This window comes from Salmo salar, chromosome 06, assembly GCF_965601325.2.
Source record: "Salmo salar chromosome 06, fSalSal1, whole genome shotgun sequence".
In the NCBI taxonomy this organism is placed as follows: domain Eukaryota; kingdom Metazoa; phylum Chordata; class Actinopteri; order Salmoniformes; family Salmonidae; genus Salmo; species Salmo salar.
Window position 1 is genome coordinate 44652329 of NC_138296.1, and position 11191 is coordinate 44663519.

The 11191-nt window shown below is 44.0% G+C and overlaps 1 pseudogene across 1 annotated transcript; it reads left to right on the forward strand.

Annotated features, from left to right (window-relative positions):
• The first annotated feature begins 985 nt into the window (after window positions 1-985).
• On the forward strand, window positions 986-4275 carry LOC106607283 (heat shock 70 kDa protein-like; annotated as a pseudogene). Its single transcript, XR_006770237.2, has 2 exons — window positions 986-1124; window positions 2036-4275. The product of XR_006770237.2 is annotated as a heat shock 70 kDa protein-like (transcript).
• Window positions 4276-11191: the final 6916 nt, after the last annotated feature.

Consider the following 11191-nt stretch of genomic DNA (forward strand, 5'->3'; position numbering starts at 1 on the left):
GAACTTTCATTTGCTGTGCTTCCAATGCATACGCCTCCCAGCCTGCGTCATTGCACAGGATTGCTGCGCTCTCATCAGCAATGTAGTCGGAAAGTTCGAGAAATGGCTAGAAATCATGAGTGATATTTTTTAGGCAATGGGGATGGTATATGTGAGAACTTGACTGTCTCACCTGTGAACTAATATGTTCATACTTTATCAATTAATCGACTAAAGATCGAATCTCTTGGAAGATAAGTAGTTACATGTACAGTGAGGGGGGGGAAAGTATTTGATCCCCTGCTGATTTTGTGCGTTTGCCCACTGACGGGGAGATGATCGGTCTGTGGTTTTAATGGTGGGTTTGTTTGAACAGTGAGAGACAGAATAACAACAACAACAAAAATCCTGAAAAACACATGTCGAGAGTGTTGTGAATTGATTTGCATTTTGATGAGGGAAATAAGTATTTGACCCCCTCTCAATCAGAAAGATTTCTGCCTCCCAGGTGTCTTTTTGTACGGGTAGTGAGCTGGGATTGGGAGCACACTCTTAAAGGGAGTGCTCCTGATCTCAGCTTGTTGCCTGTATAGAAGACACCTGTCCACAGAAGCAATCAATCAGATTCCAAACTCTCCACCAAGACCAAAGAACTCCAAGGATATCAGGGACAAGATTGTAGACCTACACAAGGCTGGAATGGGCTACAAGACCATTGCCAAGCAGCTTGGTGAGAAGGTGACAACAGTCGGTGCGATTATTCGAAGAAACACAAAAGAACTGTCAAACTCCCTCGGCCTGGGGCTTCATGCAAGATCTCACCTCGTGGAGTTGCAATGATCATGGTGAGGTGAGGAATCCGCCCAGAACTACGGTCCCGTTGGTAGAGCATGGTGTTTGCAACGCCAGGGTTGTGGGTTCGTTTCCCACGGGGGACCAGTACGGAGAAAAAAATGTATGAAATGTATGCATTCACTACTGTAAGTCGCTCTGGATAAGAGTGTCTGCGAAATGACAAAAAATGTAAAATGTAAATGTAAATATATATTCTGGTGAAGTACATTCAGATTCAAACATCGACTCAACGAGAAAGAAAGCAAGAAAAGAGAAGAGACACTTTCAACAGACCTCTACATTCATAAACTGTAAGTAAAGGGAAATTAATTCAGTACCCTATTTTCATAATGGCTGTGAGTTATGAACTTGATAGAATAAAAAATGATGCTATGTTGGTTGTGTGGACATAGCCGATTTAGCTGTAACATTATGCCAGAATATTTGGTTATCTAATAAATAAATAATATTCTAAAGATAGAATATTATAATAACATTTATTATGTTATTTCATTGGACAGACTAGGCCTACATTCCTTTTTTTGTAGCATATTATTATTTTATTATAAATACTTATTTATTCATTTTAAGAAAATCTGCTCTAATTCTGTGAAGATAACACAATATTATTCAGGAGTGTTCATAGAAAAAAATGTAGGCCTGTTGTGAAAAGAGTTTCTATGTAATAGATTAGCAGAAATGATTGTGTCTGCCATTGTCTTTGTTAAACCCCACTGAATATGTGCCTGGCCAGTATTAGTGTATAACACTAACATTTTGAAATATAAGTAGCTGAATATTGGAATGTGTTTGGAAATACATTTGGAAAGTATTACCATGTATTTGAAAATACTCAAATACACAGACAAGTGTATTTTAAAATTTTAATATTTAAATATTCCATGCATTTGAACCCAACATTGATTGTTCCTAGGTGTTTTTGAAATGTATTTGGAGACAAGTATTTGAAAATAGTTTCAAATAGTATTTAAATAAACATTTCAAATACTTTAAATAGAAGTGGCTACATTATTTGAAAATAATCAAATACATAGAAAATAAGAATTACAAATACTTAAATACGTATGTATTTGAACCCAGGTCTGGTTGTTATGCAAGTATATTTAGGTTGACATCTCTGTTGGTGGAGATTGACATTACTTGCAGCTAGGTTTTCGTAGAATAATATCAATTTCTAAAATATTATTTCATTAATTTGTAGGCAACTAACTCCAAACCATCAAGATGTCATCAGCTAAAGGCCCGTCTATCGGCATTGACCTGGGCACCACCTACTCCTGTGTGGGGGTGTTCCAGCATGGCAAAGTGGAGATCATCGCCAACGACCAGGGCAACAGGATCACACCCAGCTATGTGGCCTTCACAGACACCGAGAGACTCATCGGAGACGCAGCAAAGAACCAGGTGGCCATGAACCCCAACAACACCGTTTTTGACGCCAAACGCCTGATTGGCCGAAAGTTCAACGATCAGGTCGTGCAAGCCGACATGAAGCACTGGCCCTTCAAGGTGGTCAGCGACGGAGGAAAGCCTAAAGTTCAGGTAGATTACAAAGGTGAGAACAAATCCTTCAACCCAGAGGAGATCTCCTCCATGGTCCTGGTGAAGATGAGGGAGATCGCTGAGGCTTACCTGGGCCAGAAGGTGTCCAATGCAGTCATCACAGTCCCTGCCTACTTCAACGATTCACAGAGACAGGCCACTAAGGACGCTGGAGTGATCGCTGGGCTGAATGTGCTGAGAATCATCAACGAGCCCACTGCGGCAGCCATCGCCTACGGCATGGACAAAGGCATGTCCAGGGAATGCAACGTCCTGATTTTTGACCTGGGTGGGGGCACCTTTGACGTGTCCATCCTGACCATCGAGGATGGGATCTTTGAGGTGAAGGCCACGGCTGGAGACACTCACCTGGGCGGGGAGGACTTTGACAACCGCCTGGTTAGTCACTTTGTGGAGGAGTTCAAGAGGAAACACAAGAAGGACATCAGCCAGAACAAGCGGGCTCTGAGGAGGCTGAGGACAGCCTGCGAGAGGGCCAAGAGAACACTGTCCTCCAGCTCCCAGGCCAGCATTGAGATTGACTCCCTCTTTGAGGGCATCGACTTCTACACCTCCATCACCAGGGCTCGTTTTGAGGAGATGTGTTCCGACCTCTTCAGGGGAACCCTGGAGCCTGTGGAGAAAGCCCTCGGGGATGCCAAGATGGACAAGGCCCAAATCCACGACGTCGTCCTGGTCAGAGGCTCCACCCGGATCCCCAAGGTCCAGAAGCTCCTGCAGGACTTTTTCAACGGCCGAGAGCTAAACAAGAGCATCAACCCAGACGAGGCGGTGGCCTACGGCGCTGCCATCCAGGCGGCCATCTTGTCTGGCGACAAGTCTGAGAACGTCCAGGACCTGCTGCTGCTGGATGTGGCTCCCCTGTCCCTGGGCATCGAAACCGCCGGAGGGGTCATGACCGCCCTGATCAAACGCAACACCACCATCCCATCCAAACAGACCCAGACCTTCACCACTTACTCCGACAACCAGCCCGGGGTCATGATCCAGGTCTATGAGGGAGAGAGAGCCATGACCAAGGACAACAACCTCCTGGGGAAGTTTGAGCTCTCTGGGATCCCCCCTGCCACGAGGAGTCCCTCAGATCGAGGTGACCTTTGACATCGACGCCAACGGCATTCTGAACGTATCAGCGGTGGACAAGAGTACGGGCAAAGAGAACAAGATCACCATCACCAACGACAAGGGCCGGCTCAGCAAAGAGGATATTGAGAGGATGGTGCAGGACGCTGACAAATACAAAGCTGAGGATGAAGCACAGAGGGAGAAGATAGCAGCCAAGAACTCCCTGGAGTCGTACGCCTTCAATATGAAGAGCAGCGTGGAGGACGACAACATGAAAGGCAAGATCAGCGAGGAGGACAAAAAGAAAGTGGTGGACAGGTGCGACCAGACCATTTCCTGGTTGGAGAACAACCAGCTGGGTGACAAAGAGGAGTATGAGCATCAGCTAAAGGAGCTGGAGAAAGTATGCCAGCCTATAATTACCAAGCTGTACCAGCAGGGAGGGATGCCTACAGGTTGCTGTGGAGATCAGGCACGGACCAGCTCTGGTGCCAGCTCCCAAGGCCCAACCATTGAAGAGGTTGACTGAAGTGAGGGACTTGTATAAAGGACTTTTCAAAATGCATTACTATCACTGCATACAATTTGCTATTCAGGAAAAACGTTGTACTTATACTTATTTCTACTGGTTAAAATGTTAATGCATTTTTATGGCTCAGTGCTGTTTAGGAAGTGCTCTATATATTTATTGGTTGTACAGTAAAGATGACACTAGATAAACATACTGAAAGATAAAAGAAAACACACTGTAAATCTGTTGTTTCATACCATATTGCATTGCTGGACATTGCAAATAAAATGTATTTAAATATGTTTCTAGGTCAGTTGGCTGTTTTCTTGAATTCCTTCTCATCATAACACATTCAGTATTCACATTTTTATAATAGTTTTTTACACAATACCATGAAATATTGTAAACAAAACTTTCATAGAAGACTAAACCACCAGAGATAGGAGAACAAGTGAAGACACCCTAATGGCCACAATGTTTAACTTATCTACTCTTTATTCTGCGATAACATATGATACAATCACTATGATCCTTCTTGGAAAAAGAGGCACAAATTCAATTCTGGCACATAGAAAAAAAACAATTACAGGTCACATTTTTCCTTTGTGCTAATTGGTGTCAAGCTCAGAGAACCAACTACTGTATAATTATTTGATTTTGAAGTATTTAAACTGGAACTGACAGCATTTGAACTACTTTGCAGATATGAAACAAATGGACAATCATAATATCAGTAAAACATATCAAATTCCCAGTTTATGCTTCAAAACCAACTTTATAAGAGGTTTTAAAAATAGGTTCTATTTGACTCAAAATTCCATGTTGTACAGTAAGGCATTGTTGGCAGAATAGATTGATGCAGTTCAATGCATGATTAATATAATTCACCAATACATTTCTTGGTAGTCCAAATAATATTTAGATCAGGTTGTAAATTATGGCTGGCCTAGTACATTGTTTGCTGCCGCCACCCATTCGGGATGCAGTGTTTCAGTTTCAATTACTTGATATTTTGAACAAAAAACGGACGACTGTAAATAAGGCTGGGAATGTCAATACAATGCAACTATAAGGTGTTATATTATGCATATCTGCATGCGTAGCAGCAAAGGCTGGACAAATTCTTTATCTATTTTGTTTAAAAACGTTAAGATGCTATAAACAGCATATGTACATAAGTGGACATTATAAAGGGCTATATTTTTTCTAATAAAACAATGGCCAGTTTAGTCACAGTTACACGTTGTTGTGTAAAAGAAATAGCCTATGTCTGGCGAATTCATTGGGTACATTGACTTCAATAATTCAAAACCTAGGAGCCTCGTGGTTCTCACCCCATTCCATAGACTTACACAATGCCCGAGGATCCCAACAGGTCCCTCAGGCGCGACGTCCCCTGAAGGCCCATTTTGCTAACCGCCGCCTGCTAGCTATCTATAGCATATTGGACTGTTAGCTGATCACCGGCCAGTTTCTTGGACTACGATGCCAATTTTGCCAATTGGACTTGGACCCCTCTGCTACTTGGAACCCTACAAATTCCACGACTGGTCTATCGACGTCACTGCACGAGGAGGCAAAAACAGACTTTTCCCCCATCGCGACGTCCCTCTAAGGCCTATATGCTAGCTTGCTAGCCCCAGCCTGCTAACTGCTAGCTTGCTAGCACCGGCCTGCTAACTGTCTAAATCGTCGTGTCCCCAGCCAGCCCAACCACTCACTGGACCCATACGATCACTTGGCTACGCATGCCTCTCCCTAATATCAATATCAATATGCCTTGTACATTACTGTCCTGGTTAGTGTCTTATTTCACTGTAGAGCCTATATTCCTGCTCAAAATGCCTTAACCTTAACCAACCATGTTGTTCCACCTCCCACATGTGCGATGACATCACCTGGTTTAAAAGTCTCTAGAGACTATATCTCTCTCTTCATTACTCAATGCCTAGGATGTCTTAGCCGTGTCTGAATCCTGGCTAAGGAAAAACACCAAAAACGCTGAAATTTCCATCCCTAACTATAACGTTTTCCACCAAGATAGAACTGCCAAAGGGGGCGGTGTTGCAATCTACTGCAGAGATAGCCTGCAGAGTTCTATCTTATTATCAAGGTCTGTACTAAAACAATTCAAGCTTCTACTTCTAAAAATGTACCTTTCCAGAAACAAGTCTCTCACTGTTTTGCCTCTTGCTATAGACCACCCTCTGCCCCCAGCTGTGTCCTGGACACCATATGTGAATAGATTGCCCCCCATCTATCTTCTGAACTCGTGCTGCTAGGTGACCTAAACGGGGACATCCTTAACACCCTGGCCATCCTACAATCTAAGCTTGATGCCCTCAATCTCACACAAATTATCAATGAACCTACCAGGTACAACCCCAAATCCGTAAACACGGGCACACTCATAGATATCATCCTAACTAACTCGCCCTCCAAATACACCTCTGCTGTTCTCAACCAAGAACTCAACGATCACTGCCTCATTGCCTGCATCCTTAATGGGTCTGCGGTCAAACGACCACCCCTCATCACTGTCAAACGCTCCCTAAAACACTTCTGCGAACAGGCCTTTCTAATTGACCTGGCCGGGGTATCCTGGATGCGAGAAGGAATTTTACAGCAAGTAAAGTCATAATGCTCTACAGTGGGGGGAAAAAGTATTTGATCCCCTACTGATTTTGTACGTTTGCCCAGTTACAAAGAAATGATCAGTCTATAATTTTAATAGTAGGTTTATTTGAACAGTGAGAGACATAATAACAAGAAATAAATCCAGAAAAACGCATGTCAAAAATGTTATGAAATGATTTGCATTTTAATGAGGGAAATAAGCATTTGACCCCTCTGCAAAACATGACTTAGTACTTGGTGGCAAAACCCTTGTTGGCAATCACAGAGGTCAGATGTTTCTTGTTGTTGGCCACCAGGTTTGCACACATCTCAGGAGGGATTTTGTCCCACTCCTCTTTGCAGATCTTCTCCAAGTCATTAAGGTTTCGAGGATGACGTTTGGCAACTCGAACCTTCAGCTCCCTCCACAGATTTTCTACGGGATTATGGTCTGGAGACTGGCTAGGCCACTCCAGGACCTTAATGTGCTTCTTCTTGAGCCACTCCTTTGTTGCCTTGGCCATGTGTTTTGGGTCATTGTCATGCTGGAATACCCATCCACGACCCATTTTCAATGCCCTGGCTGAGGGAAGGAGGTTCTCACCCAAGATTTGACGGTACATTGCCCCGTCCATAGTCCCTTTGATGCGGTGAAGTTGTCCTGTCCCATTTGCGAATAATCGCACCAAATGTTGTCACCTTCTCACCAAGCTGCTTGGCGATGGTCTTGTAGCACATTCCAGCCTTGTGTAGGTCTACAATCCTGTCCCTGACATCCTTGGAGAGCTCTTTGGTCTTGGCCATGGTGGAGAGTTTGGAATCTGATTGATTGATTGCTTCTGTGGACAGGTGTCTTTTTTACAGGTAACAAGCTGCGGTTAGGAGCACTCCCTTTAAGAGTGTGCTCCTAATCTCAGCTCGTTACCTGTATAAAAGACACCTGGGAGCCAGAAATCTTTCTGATTGAGAGGGGGTCAAATACTTATTTCCCTCATTAAAATGCAAATCAATTTATAACATTTCTGACATGCGTTTTTCTGGCTATTTTTATTGTTATTCTGTCTCTCACTGTTCAAATAAACCTACCATTAAAATTATAGACTGATCCTTTCTTTGTCAGTGGGCAAACGTACAAAATCAGCAGGGGATCAAATACTTTTTCCCCCCACTGTATGTGGCTGCTATGAAATTGAACTGTGTGTGTGGGTGATCAGGGGTGTATTCATTCTGACGATTCGGTTGCAAAATGTTTCTTAAACAGAACGAAATGGGGCGGGACCTACCTGAATTTGCCCAATAGAAACTTTCAAAACGTTTTGCAACTGTTTGGACTAAAGATTACACCCCAGATCAGCTAGATGCAGGCAAGAGTGTGCAAGGCGGTTTTTAATGTGTCTCTGCCTGTCACCTTTATTACTCCAATTTGTCTCTCGACCTGGGCACCTACGGTATAAACTGTCATTTCTAAGCTATAGGTTGTAGCAATCTCTTGATTGGTATAGGACAAATTTGAGTATCATGTAGTAGCCTAAACCTATTGATGTTACATTGAGCTGGGTGAATGGGAATATGAATGACAGTCATCCAATATGCTGTAATAGAAATAAAGCCATGGTCATTTTTTAAATATTTCTTTATTTCACCTTTTTTTAACCAGGTAGGCCAGTTGAGAACAAGTTCTCATTTACAACTGCGACCTGGCCAAGCTAAAGCAAAGCAGTGCGACAAAAACAACAACAAAGAGTTACACATGGGATAAACAAACGTACAGTCAATAACACAATAGAGAACTCTATATACAGTGTGTGCAAATGTATTAAGATTTGGGCGGTAAGGCAATAAATAGGCCAGAGTGGCGAAATAACTACAATTTAGCATTAACACTGGAGTGATAGATGTGCAGAAGATGATGTGCAAGTAGAGATGCTGGGGTTCAAAAGAGCAAAAATGAATAACAATATGGGGATGAGGTAATTGGGTGGGCTATTTACAGATGGGCTGTGTACAGGTGCAGTGATCGGGAAGCTGCTCTGACAGCTGATGCTTAAAGATAGTGAGGGAGATATAAGACTCCAGCTTCAGTGATTTTTGCAATTCATTCCAGTCATTGGCAGCAGAGAACTGGAAGGAAAGGTGGCCAAAGGAGGAGTTGGCTTTGGGGATGACAAGTGAAATATACCTGCTGGAGCGCGTGCTACGGGTGGGTGCTGCTATGGTGACCAGTGAGTTGAGATAAGTCGGCGCTTTACCTAGCAAAGACTTATAGATGACCTGGAGCCAGTGGGTTTGGTGATGAATATGAAGCGACGAGGGCCAGCCAATGAGAGCATACAGGTCACAGTGTTCGGTAGTATATGGGGCTTTGGTGACAAAACGGATGGCACTGTGATAGAGTACATCCAATTTGCTGAGGAGAGTGTTGGAGGCTATTTTGTAAATGACATCGCCAAAGTCAAGGATCGGTAGGATAGTCAGTTTTACGAGGGTATGTTTAGCAGCATGAGTGAAGGAGGCTTTGTTGCAAAATAGGAAGCCGATTCTAGATTTCATTTTGGATTGGAGATGCTTAATGTGAGTCTGGAAGGAGAGTTTACAGTCTAACCAGACACCTAGCTATTTGTAGTTGTCCACATATTCGAAGTCAGAACTGTCCAGAGTAGTGATGCGAGACGGCCGGGCGGGTGCGGGCAGCGATCTGTTGAAGAGCATGCATTTCGTTTTACATGCATTTAAGAGCAGTTGGAGGCCACGGAAGGAGTGTTGTATGTCATTGAAGCTTGTCTGGAGGTTTGTTAACACAGTGTCCAAAGAAGGGCCAGAGGTATACAGAATGGTGTCGTCTGCGTAGAGGTGGATCAGAGAATCACCAGCAGCAAGAGCGACATCTTTGATATATACAGAGAAAAGAGTCGGACTGAGAATTGAGCCCTGTGGCAACCCCATAGAGACTGCCAGAGGTTCTGACAACAGGCCCTCCAATTTGCCACACTGAACTCTATCTGAGAAGTAGTTGGTTAACCAGGTGAGGCAATCATTTGAGAAACCAAGGCTGTTGAGTCTGCCGATAAGAATGCGGTGATTGACAGAGTCGAAAGCCTTGGCCAGGTCGATGAAGACGGCTGCACAGTACTGTCTTTTATCGATGGCGGTTATAATATCGTTTATGGCCTTGAGCGTGGCTGAGGTGCACCCATGACCAGCTCGGAAACCAGATTGCATAGCGGAGAAGGTACGGTGGGATTCGAAATGGTCTGTGATTTGTTTGTTAACTTGGCTTTAGAAAACTTTAGAAAGGCAGGGCAGGATAGATATAGGTCTGTAACAGTTTGTGTCTACCCCTTTGAAGTGGGGGATGACCACGGCAGCTTTCCAATCTTTAGGGATCTCAGACGATACGAAAGAGAGGTTGAACAGGCTAGTAATAGGGGTTGCAATAATTGCGGTGGATAATGTTAGAAAGAGAGCGTCCAGATTGTCTAGCCCAGCTGATTTGTAGGGGTCCAGATTTTGCAGCTCTTTCAGAACATCAGCTATCTGGATTTGGGTGAAGGAGAAGCGGGGGGGGGGGGGGGGCTTGGCCAAGTTGCTGCAGGGGGTGCAGAGCTGTTGGCTGGGGTAGGGGTAGCCAGGTGGAAAGCATGGCCAGCCATAGAAAAAATGCTTATTGAAATTCTCGATTATCGTAGATTTATCGGTGGTGACAGTGCTTTCTAGCCTCAGTGCTGTGGGCAGCTGGGAGGAGGTGCTCTTATTCTCCATGGACTTTACAGTGTCCCAAAACTTTTTGGAATTTGTGCTACAGGATGTAAATTTCTGTTTTAAAAAGCTATCCTTTGCTTTCCTAACTGTCGGTGTATATTGGTTCCTAATTTCCCTGAAAAGTTGCATATCGTGGGGGCTATTCGATGCTAATGCAGTACGCCACAGGATTTTTTGTGCTGGTCAAGGGCAGTCAAGTCTGGAGGGAACGAAGGGCTGTATCTGTTCTTAGTTCTATTTTTTTTGAATGGGCAATGCTTATTTAAGATGGTGAGGAAAGTACTTTTAAAGAATAACCAGGCATCCTCTACTGATGAGGTCAATATCCTTCAATTAGAAAGACCTGTTCGCAGAAGTGTTTTAGGGAGCCTTTTACAGTGATAAGGGGTGGTCGTCTGACCGCGGACCCATTACGGACACAGGCAATGAGGCAGTGATCGCTGAGATCCTGGTTGAAGACAGCAGAGGTGTATTTAGAGGGCAGGTTGGTCAGGATGATATCTATGAGGGTGCCTGTGTTTACGGATTTAGGGTTGTACCTGGTAGGTTCCTTGATAATTTGTGTGAGATTGAGGGCATCTAGCTTAGATTGTAGGACGGCCGGGGTGTAAAGCATATCCCAGTTTAGGTCACCTAACAGTACGAACTCTGAAGATAAATGGGGGCAATCAATTCACATATGGTGTCCAGGGCACAGCTGGGGGCTGAGGGGGGTCTATAACAAGCGGCAACAGTGAGAGACTTATTTCTGGAAACGTGGATTTTTAAAAGTAGAAGATCGAACTGTTTGGGCACAGACCTGGATAGCATGACAGACCTCTGCAGACTATCTCTGCAGTAGAT